The sequence below is a fragment of the Myotis lucifugus genome, unplaced genomic scaffold (assembly GCF_000147115.1).
Source record: "Myotis lucifugus unplaced genomic scaffold, Myoluc2.0 scaffold_8, whole genome shotgun sequence".
Lineage (NCBI taxonomy): Eukaryota > Metazoa > Chordata > Mammalia > Chiroptera > Vespertilionidae > Myotis > Myotis lucifugus.
In genome coordinates, this window is record NW_005871056.1 from 1,853,634 (window position 1) to 1,880,864 (window position 27,231).

The 27,231-nt window shown below is 34.8% G+C and overlaps 1 protein-coding gene across 5 annotated transcripts in view; it reads left to right on the plus strand.

Moving 5' to 3' along the window:
- Positions 1-27,231, plus strand: part of TBC1D5 (TBC1 domain family member 5) — a 417,125-nt gene that overhangs the window by 31,076 nt on the left and 358,818 nt on the right. For 4 of the 5 annotated variants that reach the window (XM_014450492.2, XM_014450532.2, XM_023749459.1 and 1 more), the window contains one exon: positions 3,492-3,583. The gene's annotated coding sequence lies outside the window, so the exon portion shown is untranslated. Of the gene's footprint in view, positions 1-3,491; positions 3,584-23,180; positions 23,317-27,231 lie in introns of those variants that run through there. The other variant, XM_023749462.1, reaches the window with a different exon arrangement.

Sequence of the window (27,231 nt, forward strand, 5' to 3'; positions counted from 1 at the left end):
TATATGAAATGTTATATGGTCTGTCCTTTTTCATTTAATATTATGAGCATTTCTCCATATGTATGTGTTGTATATATGTATATTTATATAAACTGGGTTATTTTATGTGAAATGTTTCATAGCCTGTTCTTTTTCATTTAATGTTAAGAATATTTCTTTTTATCAGTAAAATTCTTGAAAATGACATTAAATGACTACATAGCATTCTATTCTGACTTTACCCCCAAATTTATTTAAGCATATTGTTAAACATTTAGGTTTTTCTTTCATATATGTGTTACATAAAATATAAACACACACATGTATGTACATATACATATAATTGACAGTGAACACGCTAATGAAAAATTTTGAGTACATTTTCTCTGAAGAGTTGTAGCCCCTGTTGCAGTCTGGCTCTTATATATTACCCTGCAAAATTTATTCTACTTGTCTTTCTTAGTAAAAAGAACCCTAATTCTATGTCTGGGCATTATTACTAATGTTAGAGACCTCAATTCCTATCCTTCCAAGTGGTTAAGTGTGGCCAAAACACCACGTTGTGGTTTATACTCTGTAAGCTGAAATATAAGAGTTAGAAGTGAGCTGGGTGGGCCTTTCTTTCCCCTTTCTTTTTCTGCTGCCTGCAATGTGGCTGTGTTAGCTGGAGTTCTCATGGCCTTCTTGGAGTATGAGCCGACTTTGAATAGAACAGTATGTGGTACAGCAAAAGATTGGAAGAAACTTTGGCTCCTGATATTGGAGCTGCCACACCAGCCTTTGATTGTCTATCTCTGGACAGTTACATGGGAGAAAATCTCTTTCTTTGTTTCTTATTCTCTTATGTTATTACTAAAGGCCCAGTGCACAAAATTTGTGCACTGGGGGCACCTCAGCCCAACCTATGCCCTCTCACAGTCCAGGACCCCTTGCTACTTACCGTCTGCCTGCTCGCTCCTTACCCTTTGGCTCGCTGCTCCTTAGCACTGCCATGGAGGTGGGAGAGGCTCCCGCTACCGCCACTGCGCTCACTAGCCGTGAGCCCGGGTTCTGGCTGAGTGGCGCTCCCGCTTTGGGAGCGCACTGACCACCAGGGGGCAGCTCCTGCATTGAGTGTCTGCCCCCTGGTGGTCAGTGTGTATCATAGCAACTGGTCGTTCTGGTCGTTTCGCTGTAACGGTTGCTTAGGCTTTTATTATATAGACTAGAGGGCCTGTGCACTAATTTATGCACCAGTGGGGTCCCTTGGTCTGGCCTGCAGGATCGGGCCAAACCCGGCTCTCTGACATCCCCCGAGGGGGTCCCGGATTGCTAGAGGGTGCACGCCATGCCAAGGGACCCCTCCGGTGCATGATCGGGGCCAGGGAAATTTGTGGGAGGTTGACCAGCTGGGGAGGGACTGCAGGAGGGCTCCAGGGTGTGTCCAGCCCTTCTTGCTCAGTCCCGATCAGCCATACCCCAGCAGTAAGCTAACCTACCAGTCGGAGTGTCTGCCCTCTGGTGGTCAGTACACGTCATAGCGACTGGTCGACTGTCTGCCCCCTGATGGTCAGTGCACATCATAGCAAGTGGTTGAGCAGCCTTAGCATATCATTAGCATATTACACTTTGGTTGAATGTCGACTGGTCGATCAGGCACTTCGCATATTAAGCTTTTATTATGTAGGATAACATTGTTATTTAAATTTTCTTTTTGGCTGGGGAAGGATATGACATAATTGTGTCTGATTAAGGATACCATTGTTTAATGCTCTAAGTAGTAAGGTGGTAGATCAAATATAAAGAAACATGCATTGTGTCATGATAGATTGTAGATTCAGGTTGAAACCAAAACCTACTTAGAGACTAGACAGAGATGACTTGGTATTGAAAAGAAAATACTTGGAATAATACATAATTTCTGGAACTCTTTGATAATTATAATGCTGAAACTTGTCTCAAGTGCTTTTACTAATTATCACAAATATTCTTTCAGGAAACACTTGATAGCTTTTAAGTAACTCCCTCCCCCCAAATCTCACAAACCATTGAGGATTATATATTATGTTTTATCAGAATAATCTCTTCATGCCCTATGAATTTTTGTTATTTATTATCTTCCTTGTCACTTTGACAAGGTTAACTCATAGATATGACTTTTAATGTTCTCATACTAACTTTATTGAAGTAATTTTGATAAATGAAATAAAAAACTTTTATAACTGTAGATTTATGTTTTAGTATTGATTCTAAGAAAGCTATTCATAACTTCAGTTAAACAATTGAAGTTATTTTGATGAGCAGTTTTAGGTTTATAGAATAATTGAGCAGACAGTACATAGAGCTTCCATTTGCCCATTTTTCCAAGGATACACATTTTCATATATTCCATTGTATATAATGTTATACATACTTAAAATACCTTTATATCCCTGAACCAAATCTGTGTTATTTTATAATAGGAAATTCATACAATATAACAATCATTTTTTTCTAATCCAGGTTTTCCACCCACAGCACTATTAACGTTTTAGGCCAGATAATTCCTTATTTTGGGGCTGTCCTGTACGTTGAGGATGTTTAGCATCATCCTTGATCTCTATCTACTAGGTACTGATAATATTCCCCAGTTATGACAACCAAAAGTGTCTCCAGACATTGCCAACTTCCCTGAAGGTGGAGGGTGAGAACCATTGCTGTAATCAATTTATAATGCTCTAGGATTTGCTGTATTTTTTAGGTTGGGCTCAAAATAAGGGTGTGTAGTTGAGCAAACCTTCACAGGGAATTGGTGTAGGCAAAGTTAGAATCTTCCCTGCCACTGGGGGTCTTACTGAGTCCCAGTTTCCTTGACTACAAAAAAGGTAAAATATTACTCAACTTAAAAGGTTGGTTTGACAATTCATTGAGATAAATTACATAAAATACTTGGATTAATTTTAGTTTCCTTCTCTTCAAGTGTGCTATATTGTTTGGATTTATTCTTTTAAATGTGTCAAAAACTCATTACAAAATTCTTATTTCTGTGGGGAAACTAATCATACATAGTTTGGGATCTAAAGTTTATGGATTTCCAGAGTACTATACTATAGATGGTTAAAAACTTTAAATGTTCAATGAAGACTGATTTATGAGGTCAATTGTGTTTTGACTCTTTGTGGTGTTTTAATTATATTGTCCCTACATTCAAATTGTAATAGTTAAATGATCGCATGTGTTTTTTTCAAGGACTTTGAGCTTCTCAAATTGAGGATAGCATTAGATGTCAGCCAGTCACTTTTTCTTTTGAAGTTTTTGTCTTCATGTCTGAAATCACGCCAATTTTAACAGCTTGTGTGTCAGTTCTAAAAGAGGAAGCTGGCCTCTGTCAGCTTGTACTTGGTTCATTAAAGACTTCTACAGACTTGACATAGTTTTCACCTAATAATGTCCACATCCCATTGCTACTTTGTAGAATTATAAAACATTGTTCCCTAGTGAATGAAATGCCGTCTGTAATAATTAAGGTTATTCTTACTGTTCTACCCCTGCAGAAAATTTCCAAAGACTTGGTGAAGGAAGACTTTGTGGATGAAGAAGACTTTTCTGATAGGAAAACAATCAAAAGCTGTAGCACTATTATACTGTAAGTATTGCTTTGAAAAAAAAAGTATAAGTTAAGCATATTTTAAGTATTCAGTTGTTTGGGGGGAATATGTTAGGCAAAGATATTATATGTAAAATATAGAAGAGAATATATTATAATTATGTTAATAATTTATAAGAAGCAATCCTATGCAGTCTTTTAAAAATTGAAAATATGTTCTTATGTATTGAGATGAGGATTTTACCAATAGCATTGAAACATACTTCTAATTCTAATAAGGGTTGATCTAGTTTGTGTACATTTGCTTATTTAAAACTATCAGAATACAGAAAATCATAGTTTTGTAGGTTTGTGATTTGTTTTGGTGACTTATTGTTTAGGTTATTTTGCAGAATTATTTATTTGCTGATTTATTTATGTATTTCATTATTTATTTATTTGATTATTTAGTAAATTATTTATCTGATGAATTATTAATACATCTTCATGACATGCTTTAAATTATTTATAACTTAATTTTGAGTTTATTGCTTTTAGACGCTGCATTGTTACTGACTAGTTTTGATTTTTTTCTTTGTGGTTCTTTAAAATTAAAGTACTAGCTCCAAGGCAAAAGTATATTCATTGCAATGCCCATGGATTAAAAAAAATAATATGGTAGAGGTAAACTTTTAGTTATGCTTTGCTTAGCTTCAAATTTACCTGTTTAGGGTTATCAGTGATATAATGTTCATATGTGTATGTGCATGCATACTCATTCTAGAGTCACTTACAAATTAATAATATAGCCTATCGTCTCTCAACCAATTGAACATCTAAACCACAGTCCACATTACCCTTTGTGTTTCTAGAGGACAGGCTGTATTTCTTACTTGCTTTAGAATAAATAATGGAGTCCTAGTTATTTTATTTTAGTGGCAAATCTATTTTACAACTGGAATATTTTAGGAAAGTTCAGAGAAATGAAGTCCAACTTAGATTTGGATCCTTGAGATATAAATTTGACTGATGTTGCCTTTGTTTTTTAAATCCCCATTAAATGTGTATTTGAAAAACAGCATGATGTTTATATAGATATTATATCAGTCATAGTGACATATTTATTTCATATCATCTCTCTTATGGAAAGTTTCATGCTACTTGATTTTAATAAACTAAAATGGACAAGGGTCTTTATAAATGCAAACTATAGTTTCCTGGACTTTAGGTAGCAGTTCTTTTATGTAAAGTTTCTATTTTTAACCAAATAAGGTATATCTTCTATCTTCTGACTCTATTTCATAAGATAGTGTAGTCATTCAGGCTCACTTGTAGAATGGGTTTAATGAATAGGTTAAAATAGTTGTTTGGGTAAAAGAGTGTCATGTGCACAACATGGCCTTTTGTGTTTGCTTACAGTGAATTACTGTGTACTTTACAATTTTTAACATTTCGAAGAGAAGTAGTATTGTGCATTACTTGTGATGATCTGTTGAAATATAGTGAAAATGGCCTCTGTAGACAGGTTGCATTGTAGAATTGTAAATTATGCATATTTATATCCAAATTTCTTATTTTGAAATATTGAATATATGAATGTTTAATTAGAATATTGCTTTAGTATCTTCATGTACTTGCCATAAAGGAAGCGGTTTCATTTGCATACATGGGTTTAAACATATGTGTAATTGTACATATCAGTTACTTTTCTGTTCTGAAGATGAACAACCACAAATACTGTTATATATGGAATTTTATTTTAAAAGCTGCTTCAGTATGCCAGTGTGGACTTTTTTAGAAGAAAAAATATTCCTTCTCCAGTGTTGAATAAGATCTATATTAGTTGTCATGATCATATACCGAGCCCACACTATTAACAAGTATTTGTGGACTATTGCCTGTGTCATCTCAGTGATCTCTCATTGGGAGATACACATATGTGTGCACACACATATGCCCATACATGTGAAATTCCTCCTGACATCCAAATAAAATTTTAGGACTTATTTTTGGAAAGAGACATTAATGGAGGTCATTGTAATAATAGCTAGCATTTATTAAGCACTTATTATGTGCAAGCACAGTACTCCTATCTTTGGATTGTTACTCTTCACAGTAAGATAAATACAGTTATTATCTTCATTTTACTCATGAGGAAACAGATTTAGTGATGCTTGCACAAGCTGATAGTAAGTGATAGTGCTGGGATCAGGACTCATTTAGTCTGACTCTCAAGAGTCTCTCTCAGACCATGACAGTTTTGTATATGTAGTTGGTATAAGATAGTTTTTCACCAGAGGTGTTTTATTTTTATTTATCTCTGATAGCTTAACTTGCTAACTGTTTTCACTTCGCATAACACTTAGTCATCTTTTCTAAACAGTAGGCAATACTTGAGCTTCTTGAATTTTATGATTTGATTCTTCTTGTAATCCTGTGTAGTGGACCAGAATTATATCCTGCAGAATTTGTGCCGCAGGGAGATTATATGTTTGCCTGATTGATGTCTAACACTCAGATCAGCAATTTTACTTTTAAGCCCATGGTCATTTACAGGGTTCTGTTAGGTCAAATCTTATTTTCTTATAAAAATAATGGTATTATCAGGGTTAGATATATGTGTATTGTTAAAAAGAATGATTCAGTGTCTGATGCCTAAGCTTTTATAGAAACGATCACAAACTATTAAATTAACTCTAAATATAGTGTTAATACACAGTTAAGTGTTTAAATATGTGCACAAGGACAAGAAAGTAACCAATTATAATTTTAAACACTTAAATGTAATTATTTAAAAGATTTTGGGGAGCCTCAGAGAGTAAGGAAAATCATGAATTTGGTGTGAGGCTAAGGGAAAAGGATCTTGCTATCTGCTGATAAAGGGAAGCCTCCATCCTGGGTCTGAAACACACAAAGGATATCAGAAAACAGATTAGTTAGGAGTTGGACAGCAACAGAGTTCGTTCGGGTGATATTGTATGAATGCCATAGGTGGTAACTGCATCTGAATGAATGTGAATCACTCAAAGTTTTAAGTTAGAGTTTTCAAGTAAATAATTAATGTTACATTAGAAAATCCTTCAAACCCATGATTTAGGTAACATGAAATACTGTAATAGCTAGGATGAACATGTAATTTACCATCCAATCTAGGACAGTTTTGAGAGTGAAAGGGTGTACTCTAATATGACAGGATAATAGGTATAAACTGGGATCTTCTTAGCAAAATTGGCACCTGTGGTCACCCTAGTAATATCTCAAATTTCTATTGGATAATTCCTAATAGTCTTATATAATATATATAAAGGCCCGATGCACGGAATTCATGCGGGAGGGCGGTCCGTCAGCCTGGCCTGCACCCTCTCACAATCTGGGACCCCTCAGGGGATGTCTGACCCCTCACTCCTAACTGCCTGCCTGCTTGCTCCTTATCGCTTGGCTCACTGCTCCTTAGCACTACCATAGAGGCAGGAGAGGCTCTTGCCACCACTGCTGCGCGCATGAGCCCAGCTTCTGGCTGAGCAGTGCTCCCACTGTGGGAGCACACTGACCACCAGGGGGCAGCTCCTACGTTGAGCGTCTGCCCTCTGGTGGTCAGTGCACATCATAGCGACTGGTTGTTCTGGTTGTCCGGTTGTTCTGCTGTAACGGTCACTGGGCTTTTATGTATATAGGTTTAAGTGCAGTCTTAAATCACATGCTCTATCTATGCAAATGTTTTCTTTAGTGATAAAACTAACTCCAATTATGACCACTATTTATGTGTTTTTTTTAGCTAATCAAGGCAGTTTGTGGCTATGACCTTTATAAAGTACTAGTGGCCCGGTGCACAAATTCTTGCACATTGAAAGGAAATTAACTAGAAGAAATATTTTAATATCGCTATTCGCCCTTTTTCTATAATAGAAGTGTCAGAGATGAAAGAAAATTAGTAAAATGTACATGAAAATAATATATAAATTGATTAACAAATAAACAATAACAACATGATATAACAACTAATATTTTCCATGAAATTTTTACTGTCAGAATCTTCATTTATCATTATTTTTTAAAAACATGCCAGGTATTTGGAAAATTTTTATCATTTGGATGAATTTTGCCTTTGTTACAACATCGAGTAAATTTTCCATCAGATGGTTTTTCTTTGGAGAAATTTAGGGATAGGCAAAATTGACATGTAACTGTCATTCCACCAAAACAAAATTGCATCCTCATTTACCTCATTTTCACTATGAAGGCAGTTCCAACCAGTATTGGTAGTACTTGTTGATGACTATTTTTCAGACATATTCTGTCAATGATGTTGCTTTCTTTTGACTTCAGAGGTACGTTGTGGCAGTAGTTGGTCTTCAGACATATTCTGTTGACAATTTCGGCTTCAGAATGTCAACAAAAACGTGACGTCATTACCCGGCGCCCACAGCCACTGTTTGCGGGCTGGGCTATGAGCTGCATTTTGCCCCATGGCAGTGTCGGCTCTAGAGTGGTGGCGGGGCCTGTGTCCCACTTGGGGGGAGCTGAGTGTTGCTTTGTCAGTGCCAAGTCTGCACTGCCATTTCTCTGTAAATGGCAATGTGCGTCATGGCAGCTCCTGCATTGAGCGTCTGCCCCCTGGTGGTCAGTGCACATTATAGCCACCGGTTGGACGGTGGGAGGGACACTTAGCATGTTAGCCTTTTATATAGATAGAGGATGTTTTATAGCTTTTGGAACCTATTTTCAATATGAAAATAGAGAGGTATTACTATTGGGAAGAAAAAGTTAAGTATGGCAGAGTTGGTTATAGTATAGTAGATAACTCTATAGAGTTTTTCTTCCTCTCACACAGATTATTTGTGCTTGTTTTGTTTTGTAAATATTATAATTTATGGCATATTTGACATTGTACTGAAAAATAATTCTATTTGCTATACCATCAGAATTTATAATTTTATGTTGGATCAACTAGTGGTCTTTTTTTAATTTTCCTTTCAAAAACCATGTTGCATATATTGATAAGTTGACAGTTTTGCCAAAACATTTTTGAAAACAATTCTTTCTCCTTATTGAAATTCTGTGTATGAAAATAAGAATATCTAGAAAAGAGTTGCTTAAAGGCTTTTTGGTTGTGTGTGTGTGTGTGTAGTTTTTAATTCCCTCTTGACATGTATTTATCTAACATGGCATATTACATTATTAAAGTCATAATTAGATTATTAAATTTCTAGTTAATTTGCATTTAGATTATAGAGGATTTGTTAAGTTGAACTAGGTAACCACACTGCCATATTTGTACTTGAATGTACATTAAAAAGAAAAATTCTCATGCAGTCATTATTCATATGTATAATATCAGAACTGTTTTTGTTCAGAAAGACCTATTATGCTTAGTAACAAAAATAAGAGTTTCCATATATTCTGCCTGGAATTTGTCATAGTGTGAAGCACTTTATGAAATGGTTGTAAGAGTAATAACATAGCTTATGTGTTGGCTCTGAGAGTAGCTCCTTTATAATTATGACAAGTAAAAGTACAGCCAAAGGTCACATTAAACGCAAGATTTCTTTCATACCTCATCTGTTTTGTGGATAGCATGTGAAGTAGTTTGGGTTCCTGTACTGATATTTTAAGAGAGCAACCCAAGGTTGTTCCCATGGAAGTGTTTCAAATATCTTTCCTCCTATCTCCCATGTGATTGCAATATTTGGCATGAATGTGTATTTGAATTCTGGACTGATTAAATAGTAGCTTATTAAATTTAGAGTTTCCACAATAACAAAGGGACTTTTATACTGCAAGGATTTTGTAGGGCACTACAAAATAATAATAACACATAAGAGTGTTTAATAATACTGAGTACTATACTGTCTAAATGCAGTGTCTTAGTTTTGACCACCTTGGTATTGATATTGTTCACTCAACAGTAAATACTAAATAACGTACCACCACCAAAAAAACCCAGAAAATGAAATCACACTAATGAAATTATTTAAACATGGCATGCCTGCACATATATAATCTATTGACCAGATCCTATTTTTAATTTGGTAGGTAAAAGTTGGAATATTGAAGAGATCATATATAGGAAAAGTTTTTATTAAAAAAACTTATGGGGGAAAGGGAATAATGTCAACATTAAATTTTTTTAATTAAAAAAAGACAAAATACATGTTACAAAGTGATTATCAGATCCCTTATAAGTCATTCTCAGCACACAATACTGAGAAATATAGACCAAAGTAAGGATGTTTGGAAGAGGATAAAATTGGCAAGTTAGTTTTTTGTATAACTGCTGAAAGCATTTCTGTTTTTGAAATGCTTTTTTTCTGTTGTTTTCCCCATTATTGCATGCTTCTTGCAATAAGTCTTTTGATTTTGTAGATATATAAGAAGTAACTGTATATGAAGTATGCATAATACTGGAGTTGAAAGATGGGATTTTATTTTGTTTCTAAGTACCCAAATAGAGTGGGCATATTTTTTCACTTAAAACTTGAAAACTAAAAATAACCAGTCCATTTTTTTTGAGTAATATACTTTGAAATTGGTAACTAATTTAATCATTGACAAACATTTTGAACTGTTGCTCTTATCCCTTAATTATTCTCTCTTGATGGGGCTAATAGTAATTTAGATATTTTAGCAATCTAGTAGAATGTTTACATATTCTTAAGTTATATTTTAGACATAATGTGTATAAAGCAATAATGATCAATAACTTGGGAAAGTTACATAATAGTATTCTAATTTTATCTTTAATATTGACCACTCATTTTAACCCACAGACTCAGTATCGTTAGGAACTAGCTATTTTTATGCTTGAGTTTGCTTAAATTCTTAAAATTACATAGAATTACTTTTTGGAAATTGAATTTTTCGCATATTAATTCTATACACACCATTATAGTATTTTTATAAAATCATTGAAGTTTCAAAAATTTGAGATTTTGCACCAAAAAAGTAGGTGATGATGTTTTGCTGGACAGTAATCTTTTGCTTCATAAATCATAATTTGAATTCATTGTTTTATGCCAATATATTTTTATTTAAATTTGACATATATTTTCAGGAGTAGTTACAGGATAAAATTAGACCTACTGTATTTTTCATTCAAATTGACTTATTTTCCCTTATCTTGAGAACTTTGGAGTTCCATTAAAATATTTTTTGGAGTGTACTCAGTTCACACCTACACCATCTCTATCACTTCATCTTCCACACTTCCTCTACCTTCTTATCTTTCATTTTGTATTATCCCACTTTACATATTATGATATACTGAACTCAGTACAGGCAAAAAAAAGTTATGAAAATGAGAAATCAAGTGCAGAAAGGTCTTATGGAGAAAAAATTTAATTGTGCTATTGTATAAACTTTTTAAATGTTTAGCCAAGCTAGAACTGTTTAACAGATGTGATTGCTTCATTGTTTCAGATTTATGCCAATCAGAGTTGATAGGGTTTGATCACACTTTAGTAGATTTATGAGATAAATTACAATATTGCATGACATGCTTCAGATAGAAAACATCAATATAAGTTGAATATGATTTCTTGTTTAAGATAACAAGCCAGTAATTCTTTAAATCAGATGGTTGTGCTTTGAGAGAATATCAGTTTTTATGAAAATTAACAGTATCTTTGATATTTTCTTCATGGTGACCAAAAGTATATTAAACTTTTCTTTCAGTGTACAAATGTGATCGTAAATGGGAGGCACCTTATTTTTATTTAGCTATAGATTACTTGTCAGATTTCCAAAGGTCTATAAAAAAGGACTAAACTGAACAGAAATTTTTTTTCTTTTGCTCTTTTTTAAAGAAAACTATGTATTTTATTGATTTTTTTTACAGAGAGGGAGGGTGAGGGATAAAGAGTTAGAAACATCGATGAGAGAGAAATATCAGTCAGCTGCCTCCTGCACACTTCCTACTGGGTATGTGCCTGCAACCAAGGTACATGCCCTTGACCGGAATTGAACCTGGGACCCTTGAGTCCGCAAGCTGACGCTCTATCCATTGAGCCAAACCTGTTAGGGCCTGAACAGAAAATTTTAATGAAAGATAAAAAAGTTTGTAATTGTGGTACTGCATTTTTTTAAAGTTTCATTAGATATGTCTAAAGGAATTTCTCTCTTTTTTTTAAACAAACAAGGTTAATGCCTCACATAAACAAAGAAAATGAAAAAGAACATATTTAACTAATGAAGTGACTGATTCCTCCAGAGAAGTTCTTAGAGCCAACAAATGGGAGTCAGTCTCAAGCCTGTTTGTTTTAACAAGAAATGGTAGAACCTGCTATTTAAAAGCCCTTGCTAAGAATGATTTTTAACTTCATATGAGGTCTACATGGTGGAATCCCCCAGTTCAGTCTATAAATATAGAAGCCTAATCGACCTGTTGACCGGTTGCTATGATGTGCACTGACCACCAGGGGGCAGATGCTCAACGCAGGAGATGCCCCCTGGTGGTCAGTGCGCTCCCACAGCGGGAGTGCAGCTCAGCCAGAAGCTGGGCTCATGGCTGGCGCGCGCAGCTGTGGCAGCGTGAGCCTCTCCTGCCTTCATGGCAGTGCTGGAGGAGGCAGGTGCAGGGGGGCCACGATGAGCGGGAGCGATGTGGCACCTGGCCTGGATCAGGCTCCTCCCCGGCCGCCTACCGCTTCACACACTGCTACATCCCTCGGGGGATGTCGGACTGCCGGTTTTGACCTGATCTGCGGGGATTGGGCTGAAACCGGCAGTCTGACATCCCCCAAGGGGTCCCGGATTGCGAGAGGGCACAGGCCAGGCTGAGGGACCCCACCGGTGCACGAATCCGTGCACTGGGCCTCTAGTTTTGAAATAAAATCATGGATTCTCTTGAGGACTTGATTTGAAATTATTACTAAGTCAAATCATTTGTGAAAAGAGGGTGGAATTTTTAATTTCTTAGATTGGATTTAAAACTTTTTGGAATATGGAGACTAGCCAAACCATTGATTTTTAAGAAGGTAGACCCTCTTGTTTCAGGTAAGGATATGGTCAAATCTTAAAATTTTTTTCAGAAAACAATTATTTACATCATGTCTTAGATTTAAAATATTTAAGAAATAATCCAAATAGTCACAAAAATACAGAGGCTAAATAGAACAGGTGACCTTGTATTTACCGTGCAGAATTAGTATGTTAACATTTGCTCTACCTACCTACCTATAAATATATATAATGTTTTAAAGTCCTTTCTTTCTAGGAGATAACTGCCATCCTGAAAGTAGTTTATATCCTTCATGTCCATGTTTTTATATTTACTATATTCATGTGTTTATTAACAGTGACTGTTCTTACTAATATTTTATTAGTCACTCTGCAGTTTGCTTTTTTATTCTTTTTACCCAACATTGTTTCTGAGCTGTTCCTTCTGTTTTTACATCTGGTTTATTACTTTTAATTGTTCTCTCATATTTCATGATAGTACCATAGTGTGTGTATCTGTTTCTCTTTGGATGGACATTTAAGGGTCAGGATACTTTGCACAGATTTCTTCCACAGATATTCATGTGGCTCTGCTGGGCTCAGTGTTTTCAGCACATGAGACAACTGCTCTCAACTCTTACAGTGTTGTGTCCAGGTTCTAGCATTAGGCAGCATCCTCAGGCAATTTGGTGCCACTAGAGCTGTGCATTGCTTTCGCTTTCCTTGCTGAAGTTCCTCTGTCCTTAAAACCCAATCACAAAGAAGCCTGCGGACAACTTTGCCATGCTGCTCTTTAAAAAAAAAATTCTTCCTATCCTCTGTCTCACCCCGTAATAAAAAAACCCCACAATTCCAAAAATATATTCTTTGGTATTTGTTTGAAAAATATGTCTTTTGTTATATTTTCTAGTTTTTACATTTTTGTTTTATATTAGTCTGTGGGAGGCTCGAACCTATGGTATTTGGGGGTTTCATTTTCTGTAACAGCAGGTGCACAGGGTCTGTGCATATATAAGAAGGTTTTGCTTAATATGAACAATATGATTTTGTGCCTAGGCAGTTACATAACTTTTTCTGTTAATAACAGTGAAATATTTAATATTGAGAATGATACTTTTATTTGTGAATAGTTTGGAAGTTTTTAGAGCTTATTTGAAAATTTTATAATTGGAATTGCATTTTTGAGGTTCAAATTTGTCTTATAATTTTCATTAGTCAGGCTTCTTTTATTTTAATGTATTTAATATACTGGAAGAAGTCATACATTTAAAAGTATACTTACACATATACACTTAAAATTTTGATTGTAATGCACTTTCAAACCATTGAAGAGAAAGCTGTCAATATACGAAATTCTTTGACAGTGTGGCTGACAGCTTGAAGCTGCCTCACAGAATGCCAAATATTAGAGTATTAATGTCATTAGCCCTTTCTTGAAATACTCTTGGAAGTATTTCTTCTAAAAAAAAAAGATTAAAGAAATTGGTAGGTCTGGATCATTTCCTTTGTATCAGTAGTTTCAGAAAGCTGAAAAATGTTTATGGTGTGTTATAAACAGATACTCTTCTAATAATGCCATACATTATGTACCAAAAATGATCTCTGTTTTAATCATAGATGCTGATTTAATGAGACAAGACTAGCTTACGTCAAAAATGGATTTAGTATGTGATTTTTTGTTGTTGTTGCTTTCTCTGTGTTTTCTCTACATAATTAATAGACATACCTTTTAACATCATTGTCAATTTTTTTTGGAAGATTTTAACATCCGTTTTTTTTAATTCCCAGGAATATGTTTTTGTCTCATAAACCCTATGAAATAGCTACTAAAATATTTTAAAGAAGATGCCTCATATTGTCTTGTATCCAGTCTATTTTACATGAACAAAATTCTTATCTGTTCATCTTTTAAAGTTCCTACTTTGTTTTTGAGGGACCACTGTGTATTTTTTTATAACTTAAAGGGAAGTTTTAGGGAGACTGTCAGTTTAGTCAGTGAATTGACTATTAGATGGTGACGTGCGAGGTTTCTGGTCTCTCTCAGGCAGTGTGCTTAGGTTGCCCCTTAGGTCGGCTGTTGGCAGAGGCACTGGAACCTTCCCTCAGATCTGAGAGCTTTTGCTAGCCTCTCTTTCCTCTCCATTTGATTTTTTCCCCTCAAAACCAACTTCAGTTGCTGACTTTGAGCCCTTAATTCTTTTACATCTGGATCATACATCTTGATTGACAAATGTGCCTTTTCATATGGTCAGATAATTCTATATTTGGAAAAAATATTCCTATTGTGTGTTTTATTCCACTGAACCCTTTCAGTGTTAAATGTAGTTTGGATGCATAGGGAAGAATTAATGATTGGAAGATACAGAGTTGGTAAATTATTTATTCTGGCCCCGAGGAAGCTGAAAAGCTGAGTGAAAGACTAATAAATCATTTGTGGTAGTGCTGCTTGTCACTTCCAATTATTTTAGACGGTTTTGTGATAAACTGCAGCACCTGCTAGATATCCGCACACCCTCCCTTGATGCTGGTGGTGCAGCTTGTTTAGTCGATTATCAGAGGCAAGTTTGTGTAAAGTTTATTTAGGTTAGAAAGGAAATTACTCTTTTTAAGTCAGTTTTGTTGCCTTTTCTCATTGCTTTGAGTGAAAGGATTTCTGTGACAAGGCAGGGAGACTGCCTTTTCTTTTGTTGAATTAAATACTTGAAAAATTGAGCTTCTTTATTATTCCCAGACTAATTAAAAACTACGTGGACTGAGATGATTAGTATGCTAAAGATCGGATCATTTCCTTGAAATGCTACCACTTAATAGAGAATCACTGCTGCTGTTTGACCAAACTTTTTTCATCATTCTTTGTTTTCAGTGGCTGAGGCTTTGAAACTTACAGTCCTGAAAGGCAGTGAGGTCAGTCCCTGTTTGCATTGGTCCTAAACTTAGCTGCTGAGATCCCTGGAGGCATCAAAGAACTAGAAAGAAAGCTTAGCCTAGACTGGTCTGGATCTAGACTGGTCATGAAATAGGGCCGCTCTAAAACTCCTTCAGAAATAAATTATGAACATCATATAATGTGCATGCTTCATGCTTGGGATTATGGCCAGCTCTTTTGTTTCCATCAGAGTTTAACAATTATTTATGTTGAAGCCCAGAACATTGCTTGTTTATACATCAGAATAACTTGTTTTCACTGAAGCTTTCAGCTTTAACATAAAAATACGGGAGATTTGAGAGGACTCTTAAGACTATAGACAAAGAAATAATCTTGATAACTGTCTCCTATTCATTCAGTCACAATTTTACTCACTAACTTATTTCTCCTCATAAACATGTATTAAGCTCATGTGTCCCCACTCTCTGGGAACAACTACCACTACTACTATTAGTAATAACAAACTCTTCTTTTATAGCTTGGTATGTGCCATGTACTATTCTAAGCATTTTACATATATTAACTCATTTTAATACAATAGCTCTATAAGGTACTTACTGTTCTTATCCATATTTGACAAAGTGGTAAGGCCATAGTGATTTCATTTTTCTTTAGAGTCTATAAAGGAGGGAAGTGTTTATGATAAATCTGAATTAACTAGGCTTAGGAACTTCAATCCAAATAGTGTAATAATAACTAAAATTTATTGACCATTTAATTTTGTGTTTGTCATTATAAATATTATTTTACTTTAACCTTTGCATAATTTCTTTGTTATGATGAAGAAATTGAAGCTTAAAGCAATTAAACCAGCTTGGAGGTGGAGGAGCTGGGATCCTAGTCAAGATCTGACTGCCTCTGTACTCTCTCTAGGGGTCACAAACCCTAGTCCTGATAGTCTGTTGCTAGGTAAGCAATAGAAAGTGTGGAGGAAATGGTCTAGTGCGAAATCCACGCAAATAGAGAGCTTTTCTAGAAGTGGGCCCAGAGTCTCTAGATCTATTGATTTTTTTTTGAAAGAAGTTAAAAATCTAGACTTTTTATGTAGAATGTTTAAATTTAAAATCTTGGCAATTGATTCAGGATGAATTGTTTGCCTACTGGATGTGGCCTGGGAATGCCAGTTTTGACCTTTGCGTACTGTATTGCCTTTAGTAGAATTTGTTTTGAGGTTTTTCTTCTAACTTTATACAATTGAAAACTAGTAAGAGTCTGTGAAACAGTATTAATAAGATAATAGCAGTAAAATTTCATCCTTAGGGAGATTAACAGACTAGATGAAACATTACTATTCATTAATCTTATATAGTTCATTATACATCTCAGGTGAGTTTTAGTTGAGCTTTGTTTTCAAGTTACCATGGGATGCTACTAATTTAAATACAGTCCAGTGTAGAGCATAAAATCAAAGAATTAAAAAATTAGATTAGGATTTAAAAAGATAAGCAAGTAGCAAAATAAGTAAATGTTTATTGGAACTCTCTCTTACTGTTGTACCTCTGGTAACAAATCCTTTTATTTCCTCCTTTCCCTATTCCTACACATTTCTTTTTCTTGATAAGAATCATGTGGGAAGTTAAGATATGTACAATTTCTCATTGAAATACCTTCATCAGATTACATGTAGAATTAAATAATACATGGAATTTTGTGACTTGCAATGGAATTTTGTGACTTTTAATGGATTTTAACACAGTTAGTCAAAGCCTTTATTTATATAGCATACTACCCAAAGTTTTAGTGAATGGGAACTGTTTGAAATAAAAGTCAGTAGTTGTTCATTATTATTTTATTGAATGCTTTTATGTCACTTAAAATATAAATGAAATATCCCTGGATATAACTTCAGTATCATTTTATAAGTGTTTGAAAAACATTTCAGATTAGTCAGTTGTTAGAGAGTCCTTCTACAAACCTAGATTAAAGACCTAACCTAATAATTGTTAGTAGCAAATTCACTATTACAAAATAATTTTTCTTAATATATTTTCAAAGCCTACCTTATAAGGAAAGATATTTCACCCCAAACCAGTAGTTCTTTAAAAAAAAGAGGGGGGCTCAATAAATTATGAATTATTTAGTGAGTCCTTTAGATCCTTTTTTTTGTATTACTTAACATATAAGTACTTGTTACTGACTTAATTTTGTTGTTGTACGTTTCTGTTATTGGAGTGTTTTGATTTAGAGCATTTCATTTAATAATGTTCAATTATTGGTCAAAGTATGGCTCTAAAATATTAATATAAAAATATTTTACTATGGCTTTTTATAATAAGACCAATATATGTTCATTACAGAAAAATTGAAAAATATAAAACACATGTAATTCCACCACACAGAAATGACCAGCAAACCTCTTTCTATTTTGAGGCCTTTTTTTCCCCACTCTGACTGCTTAGCATTATATAGTTATCTTTTCTATGATATTATTCATAGTTTAGTAGATTTGTTTTTAAAAGACATTAAAATATTTAAATAAAGTTCAAATGCATCCCCTTCATAGAGCTTTTTGCTTAGTAGCTAGAAGTAAATTCTCCTTCTTCCTAACTAACTTCCATGTGACTATACCTTATAGCTACTTCTTTCTTACCCAAAACTTCTCTGAGGGCAAAAACTATCTGATATTTAACTTTATATTCTTATAACATTCACCGACTATTGAATGAGTGAATACAAGTAGATTTTAAATTCAATTTGTCTCTTGTACCCACCACTTGAAATAGCAAAATGGCAGCAAATATATGAATGCAGTTTTTATCATTTTAATGGGTTATTCCAATAGGGCTTTTTTGGAAATGTAATTATACAAAGAAATCACTGAAGTTTATGGCGCTAATCTTTCTTCCTAGATTTAAGCTGTACTTAATATCATAATTAATGAGGGTTTACTATGTTCAGATATACCAAGTAAATCTAATTTGAAGGGTGAATTTTGCTAAATAAGTATCTAAATACAATATTACAGTATTAGAAATCTGCAAAAGAAATACTGATTATTGGGAGGTTTAAAATTAAATGGAGTATGTGAAATATGAAGTAAAAATATTTTTAGGTATGGTGGATCTAGTATGGTATAATTTAGTTAAAAGGTAAGTTATAATGCCTGAGGAGATTAGGTCTTTAGACTTTCTCTTCTTTCAAATATATTTGAATAAGTAAATTAAATGTATTATGTGTGGAAGTTGTTCATAACTTGCCACATGTACTTTAGGAATTTTATTACCATAAAATTTACCTTTAATGTACATATTAGAAAACAGAATGTTTGTTTCCTTAAAAATATTTATGCTTTGGAGAGAACTTAGAAGACATAATACTTGTAAAACATGGCAATGTAAGGAAAGATGAAATAGAATGGGTTCTAGTAGTTTTGTTTCTAGCAGCACTTTGACGATGTAATTAGAAGGTAGCTTTATGGAAACTTTTCAAGTTGGAAGAAGATTTCAGCTGGTGTGTCTAAAGGGTCACTTAAAAAAAATCCTTCTATATTAAAATAAAATGTGTCCAAGCTTTAAAGAAAAGATATCAGAGTTTGCAGATGATCCTAAAATTGGAGCTAGAGGAAATAATGAGGAACAATGCAATCAGATTCAAAAAGATTTGGATTGTTTAGGTGATTGGGCCAGCAGATGGCAAATGCAGTTCAGTGTAGACAAATGTAAAATAATTATCTTAGGAACAAAGAACCAATCATACAGCACACTGATCAGGAAAAAATTTGTGGGTTATTGTAGGAAAACCATTGAAACAGTTAACCCGGTGCACAGCTGCAGCAAAAAAGGCAAGCAAGAAACCAAATTAGCAGACGGATGGAATATAAAGCAAGAGGCAATACTTATAGTGTATTAAGAAACTTGCTAGACCCCATCTAAATTACTCAGTCTAGTATTGGTTGATGGAACCACTTTAGAAAGAGTAAATTTTGCCTTGGGAATAGACTATAAATTGTAAATTCAATAATGTTAAAGAGATTTGAACTAATTTTTATGAACTTTAAATTTGAACTTTTATAGATATGAGCAAGACACTGAGTCAAAGTAAAGGCACTTCAGGTCTGTCCACTATCAAAACTTGATCTTAGTAGAGGACATGTATAGTTTCAGCTGCCTGGCGTCTTACCTAATCTTTTTTCTAGCTTAGGTAGAACTCTGCCCCTCAGCTCTCATGACTAAAATATCCTAAAGGTTGGCATGAGGTCCCAGCCTGAGAGCTGCACCTTGGCACCTGGAGCAATCACGGGCACAAGATCTACCTTAAGAGCTGCCGATGAGATGCTCCTTCCTGCCCTGTCACTCTTGATGCAGTAACATACCTTGTAAACTTCATTCTATGCTGTGGAGGCAGGACTTTGTGATTTGACTTCCTTGGTTCCTGTACAAGCGTGATTCTCCAGTCTTGTTTCATTTTTTTGAGCTACTCAGTACACAGCCAATAAATCGCAGTTGACTTAGATTATCCAGAATGTGTCTGTTGTTTATAATCAAGAGCCCTAATTGGCATGGTGATAGTGTTATATATTTTAACTTTGGCCTTTGCATTGTTTTTTATTGTTCTTCAGTGTGTTTACTTTGCTTGGAGTGGTAGATAAGGAGAAGAAAGCTGAAGTGCAAATACCTATCCCTTTCTCCCTCCCTTCCTCCTTCCCTTTCTATCTCTTAATTTTTCCCGTAGTAGAAAAGAAGTAATAAGAATTTGTACCAGTACATCAGTATCTATCATTATCATGTAAAATTTAACTTTACCCATGCAGATGAATAGTGTCACTTTGTTAAAAAGCGTGCTTGGTATTTAGCCTACCTGTAAGAGAAGTATACATATTTTGTTATATATTATATTTGGTATCTCTAAAAATCATTTTCTCCCCTTATTTTGAAGGAAACTTAATGTATTGTTTTCTTAATGTCACATGAGTAATACAGGGTAGAATCTGGAATACTGTGCAAGGTTTTCTTTTGTTTTTATATTATTGATTACTAAACATTTGTTGAATGAAATGTTTTGAAATAACACTTGTAAATTAGGAATAGTGGATTATATTGTAAGTTTGTCCTGAGTTGATTGGTTAATATTTAGAATTGATTTTTATCACATAAGTAATTTTTAAAATATTGGTTATATTTTCTATTTATCATAAATGCCTTATTGACTTATTTTTTAAATTAATTTGTTAGTCCAGTATATGGATGATTGGGGCACAGCCACAATGAGTAAAGTGGCAGTGGGGGGAAAGTAATGGAATTTTTTTTGTTTTGTTTTTGTTTTTGAGAGGTGGTGTGCAGGACTAATCCTTGGAAAAAATTTGAAATAATTTGTATTTGAGGCTTTTTATAATTCTTAACAGTAAACAGAGGAATCCTCCCAATAGAAAGATGTCCCCGAGTCTATTACTCATACATCTTTAGGTTGCCAGCACTCTTTTTTAATCCTTACCTGAGGATATTTTCCCCCACTGATTTTTAGACAGAGTGGAAGGGAGGGAAGGGGGGGGGGAGGGGAGAGAAACATCGATATGAGAGAGACACATTGATTGGTTGCCTCCCGCATGCCGCTGACCTTGTGGCCAGGGATCAAACCTGCAACCCAGGCAGGTATGTGCTCTTGACTGGGAATTGAACCTGTGACCCTTTGGTCCGCAACCCTTTGGATGCTCTAACCACTGAGAAAAACTGCCCAGGGTGCCCAAACTCATATACTACCCTAAAACTTCCATGTAGCATGCCTTCCAAACAAGTATTCCATGATTCGGATTTTACACTCACATGCTTCCACTCTGCTCCGTATTACAGATTATGGGCAGTGTTAGGAGAAAAGAACTGTGTGACTGGACTATTTGAAACACCTATTTAATAGCCCTTCTTAGAGATTACTCTTTTTTGAAGATAATACTTCTTTGAAATTTTGGTTAGTATGTCTCAGCAAATGAAAACCGTTCATCTGAGTGTTCAGGGAAATGTCTTTGGTCGTGTTGCACAGTTAGGGACTTCCTGAATCACATATGTCTTGTAATAAAGAAAATAAATATACTTAGAAAATTAAATATTTTAAGTATATGAGTGTTAAGGGCAGTTGAAGTTTTACATTCTAACCTTTAAATTGTTTGATCTCTTAAAAATGGAATAGCATGTAAAACATTTTTTTTTCTGCATTATGTACATGTGAAGAAAGATGTATGGCACATGGGACTGAAATACTTAGCAGATGATTATATACTGCAGTTGGCATGCCAGACTGCTGAAGACTAATCTGCATGTTCGAGCGGTAGCATAATGGTTCTTTCAGGAGTAGAGCTAGACCCACTACCCCAGCTTCCTTGCCCTCCCAAGAGAAGTATATTTCATCTTCCTTGTCTGCATTGCAGGTTCCTCTATGGGACAGAATCTGCAGCTAGCCATTTCTGTTGCTACTTGCAGTTGAGCTCAACTTCTGCTGTAGAAGCTTGCGGGGTGGGGCTGATACTCTAGGGTTTCTACTTAGTTCCTGGGTAAAAAGGCAGGCCTCTTATTATCATACCTTCACTTTCAGAGTGCACATATGATAGAGATGATGTCTGTGCTAATGCTTGCTTTATATACTACTGTTGGGTGATCAGGGACTGCTGTTTCCCTGCCAAATAACTTTTATTATTTTTAGTTATTGTTAGGTTTGGAGTCATTTCAAAAGACCAGTGGCTCTAGATAGCTTACCTTTGTAGTGGGGTTATTTTACATTTAGCTCTGATTGCCTGCCTGTTAGCCTGACTGTTTATCTGCCACTTTCACTCCTTTCCTTTCCTCCCCCCACTTCCTCCATTGCTTCTTTCTTTTTTCTTTTTGTGTGTGTGTGACAATTTCACTTATTTATGACTTAAAGAATATGGTTGTTAGAAAATTCTATGTAAAAATGCAACTTGCCAGTTTATTCTAAAAATATTAAGCTATTCTTTATTAGCACGAAGGCATTAAATGTGTTTAAATTTGTTTTATATAAAAATAGGATCGTAGACATCTATTAATTGTTTTTCTCTTAACAGTAATGGGCAGGAAATATAAATCTACATAATCTCTTTTAATAGTTGCATAACATTCTGTTTTATTTAACCAGTTCCCACTGGTGACAGTTGGGGTCAGTAGAATTTTTCACGATTATATGTAATACTGCATCCAAAATACTTTTGATAAAGTTCGTATTTATTTCTCATTATTTCTAAAGGATAAATTCTGGAAGTGGAAATTACTGGATAAAAGGGTAATCACATTGTTAAGGCTTCTGATACTTATTGCTAAAATTTACAAGTTTCACTCCCACCAGAAATTTTTGAGAATCTTGTTTATTTTCACATCAACCACAGGCTTTAATACTTGAAAAGAAAACATCTTTGCTAATTTTATAGGTGAAAAGTGGTAAGTAGTATCTTGTTTTAATGTAATTTTTTAATACTACTGAACATTTGTATTCATTTTACAATTTTCTTCTTAATATCACTTGCCTGTTCAGGGGTTTTTCTCATATTTATTTGAATACTAAATATAGTAAAAAGTGACCCTTTTCTGGCATGTTGGCAGTATTTTTTTTTCCATATTTCAATTTTGTATATATTTTTTAAACTACTGAGTAGAAGTATTGCTTTGTTCTTTGTTTCATTTTATTTTGGGGCTACATATAGCCATTTAAAATAAAATCAAACATGTCTTTTTTTACACAAAGGTTTTCATTTTTAGTATTAAATTTTTTTAAAATTAATGTTTTTAATCAATTTAGGATTTTTAACTGTTAGTTTTTGGGCATATATTCTGCATTTTCTGTTTTTTGGCTTTGCAGACATTGATGTACATACAAACTGACAATCAGAAATATAAAGAAAAGAGCACTGACCTGCTGCCAGCTGATTGTGACCTTGAGTCTCAGCTTCTGCATCTATAAAGTGCTCATTCAGTTATTTTGTCCATGAACCACGGTAGGAAATAAAATTTAAATAACTCAGAACTTACATATTATACATACTCATATACAGATATGTTCTTGTGTGTACACACACACTACCTGTTCTATTTTGTATGTCATATCAGACTATTAAAAAAACCTGCTCTACCAACTTACTAAAATGCTTTCATTACCTGACAATGGGGTATTATAGTTTGTGAAACACTGATCTAGTGAATTGGACACTCAGATGCCTTCTAGGGCTGACCAGATACCAGATGCAAATACCTTGCCACTTTAGCAAATCAGAGGGCCTGGGTCCTGTCTAAAGACATTCAAATAAAAATAAAACAAAACTTGTTAGGTCAACAAACATATTTCTGGTAGAATTCAGCCTGCTAATTTGGACTCCTAGCCTGGGCTAGAGGAAAAAACCCAAAAGACAAAATACAAGCTTGTTACTCTATTGCTATAAAATGTTTTAAATAAACAGTGCATATTCAGGCAGTGGACCATAGAACATACTTTGAGTCCATTGGTCTAGATGCTGATTTTTGGATACTTTCTAGTACCTCCCTGATCTCAAATTCTGTGTCTCTGTGACAACTCTATACAAGGATTAGAAGATGAAATAGCCTCACCCAGTTTTTCTGATTTCATAAAAAATGATGCCTATGATAGGATCTGAAAAAGAGAAACATGAAAGAGATTATTCTAGGTATCTGAGTTACTCTGGAGGTTAATTAAAGGGGGAGGTGAACTCTGACCTTTTCTTGCCCAGCAAAGGTGATGACACAATATCCCAATAACTGTGTCCAAAACCAGAAAATGCTGATGAATAATTAGTGAACAATCATATAGGGAAAGTTCCGTGTCATTGAAAAAGTACAGCAGCATTTGGATACCTAGGAAATGTATGTGTGTGCATACAAAATTATTTTTATGACCTGATTTTCTAGTGTTGGGGGCAAAGATATATACCTATAAGAGAGATGCTGTGATGTACAACCATTAAGGATGACTCTGGTGACTCGGGTAATTGTAATGGAACCATAGAGCCATTAGGCTCCAGATGGAACTTTAATCTGGCTTCTGATTGAGCCAAGTGTCCTTGTAGAGTCTCTAAGCATCTGTTTTGGAAATATATGTGACATTATTCAAAATTTGTACAAATTAAGCCACCCTTGGGTTATAATTCAATTTTTCTTTATTGAGAAATGTATTGTAAACAGTGTTAGGCAATCTAGTAAAACTGGCCTGTACGCATTATTTATTTCCCTATTAACTGGTCATTTGTATTTCTGTGACTGAACTCTTAAATGAATTTAAGAAAGCTTCCATTACTTCTAAAATTGTACTTTGTTTATAAAATCTGAAGAGATTTTCTAGTTTCAAATAGCTTCCACATTGGTACTAATTTTTGAGAGACTATTTAAAAATACATAAAATTATGGTGATTTTAACTTTGAATGACAGAAATCCCCAAATAATCTACCTTATTTCAGAATGAAGTTTATTTTCTCCCATAACAGAAATTCCAGAGATAGGGGAGGTTCTAGGGCTTGGTCTCCAAACACTGAATGAACAGCTATCAGCTTGGTTTATCTGTCTGTCCATTTGTCTTCATACTGGTTTCCGTCAGGATTGCAGGGTGGCTGCTGTTCAGCGCTGGAGTGCACACGTCCTTTAGTTCCAGCAAGGGAAGCAAAAATATTTCCTTTTGTTGCAGTTTGAAAGTTTTTCCCTCTGCTTTATTGGCCTAGTTTAGACCACATGTCCATACCACTTTTAATTAATTATTTTCCCATTTACAGGAACACAGAAATTAAAATTATATTGTGGGAAGAAATACTAGTTACGTATTTATAGTTCCTTTGGCTTTTCTTGTTAAATGGAGAGTGGAAAAATTATTTTTTATTGGGGGTAATAAATATTACCTGGCCCAGGTGAAGTGTAAGGAGATTGCATTTTTAAGTGTTAGTGACATTTTCTCAGGAATATATTCTTTTTAAAAATTTTCTTTATTAATTAAGGTATTACATATGTGTTCTTATCCCCCCTTTGCCCCCCACTCCCCAATCCCCCGCTCATGCCCTCACCCCCCTAGTGTCTGTGTCTATTGGTTATGCTTATATGCATGCATACAAGTCCTTTGGTTGATCTCTCCCCCTTCCCCCCACCCTCCTTTGCCTTCCCTCTGAGGTTTGACGGTCTGATCGATGCTTCTCTGTCTCTGGATCTGTTTTTTCCATCAGTTTATGTTGTTCATTATATGCCACAAATGAGATCATGTGATATTTATCTTTCTCCAACTGACTTATTTCGCTTAGCATAATGCTCGCCAGGTCCATACATGCTGTTGCAGATAGTAGGAGTTCCTTCCTTTTTAAAGCAGTGTAGTATTCCATTGTGTAAATGTACCACAGTTTTTTAATCCACTCATCTGCTGATGGGCACTTAGGCTGTTTCTAAATCTTAGCTATTGTAAATTGTGCTGTTATGAACATAGAGGTGCATAGATCCTTTCTTATTGGTGTTTCTAGTTTCTTGGAATATATTCTTGGAAGTGGGATCACTGGGTCAAATGGGAGTTCCATTTTTAGTTTTTTGAGGAAACTCCATACTGTTCTCCACAGTGCCTGCACCAGTCTGCATTCCCACCAGCAGTGAAGGAGGGTTCATTTTTCTCCGAATACTTGCCAGCACTTGTCAATTGTTGATTTGTTGATGATAGTCATTCTGACAGGTGTGAAATGGTACCTCATTGTTGTTTTGATTTGTGTCTCTCAGATGATTAGTGACTTTGAGCATGTTTTCATATGTCTCTTGGTCTTCTATATGTCCTCTTTTGAAAAGTATCTATTTAAGTCCGTTGCCCATTTTTTGATTGGGTTGTTTATCTTCCTCTTGTTAAATTGTATGAGTTCCCTGTAAATGTTGGAGATTAAACCCTTATTGGAGATAACATTGGCAAATATGTTCTCCCATGCAGTGGGCTTTCTTGTTGTTTTGTTGATGGTTTCTCTTTGCTGTGCAGAAGCTTTTTATTTTGATGTAGTCCCATTTGTTTAATTTCTCTTTAGTTTCCATTGCCCCAGGATAGCAATTAGACAAGAAGAAGAAATAAAAGGTGTCCAAATAGGAAAAGAAGACGTAAAACTTTCATTATTCGATTTGCAGAGGACATGATACTGTACATAGAAAACCCTAAAGACTCCATCAAAAAATTATTAGACTTAATAAATGAATTCGGCAATGTAGCCGGATACAAAATTAATGCCCAGAAATCTATGGCATTTTGTACACCAATAGTGAACTTACAGAAAGAGAGATTAAAAAACAATCACATTTACCATTGCACCAAAAAAATTTAGGAATAAACTTAACTAAGGAGGTAAGAGACCTGTACTCGGAAAACTACAGGACACTGAAAAAAGAGATAGAGGAAGACATAAACAGATGGAAGAACATACTGTGTTCATGGATTGGTAGAATCAACATCATTAAAATGTCCATACTACCCAAAGCAATCTATGATTCAGTGCACTCCCCATTAAAATACCAGTGGGATATTTCACAGACCTAGAACAAACTCTCCAAAAATTCTTCTGGAATAAAAAAAGACCCCGAATAGCTGCAGCAATCCTGAGAAAGAAGAACAAAGTAGAAGGGATCTCAATACCAAATATCAAGCTGTATTACAAAGCTACTGTTCTCAAAACTGCCTGGTCCTGGCACAAGAAGAGACATCTACCAATGGAATAGAATAGGAATATATTCTTTGAATGATTGAATAAAGGGTAGAATTTTAGGTAGATGTGAGAAGCTTTGATATGTTTGAGCAGTGGTTCTCAACCTTGGCTGCACATTAGAATCACCTGAGAATCTTTTTAAAATCCTGATTTCGGGGATCCTCCACTCGGATTTTTGTTTTTTTTTTTTTTTTGTT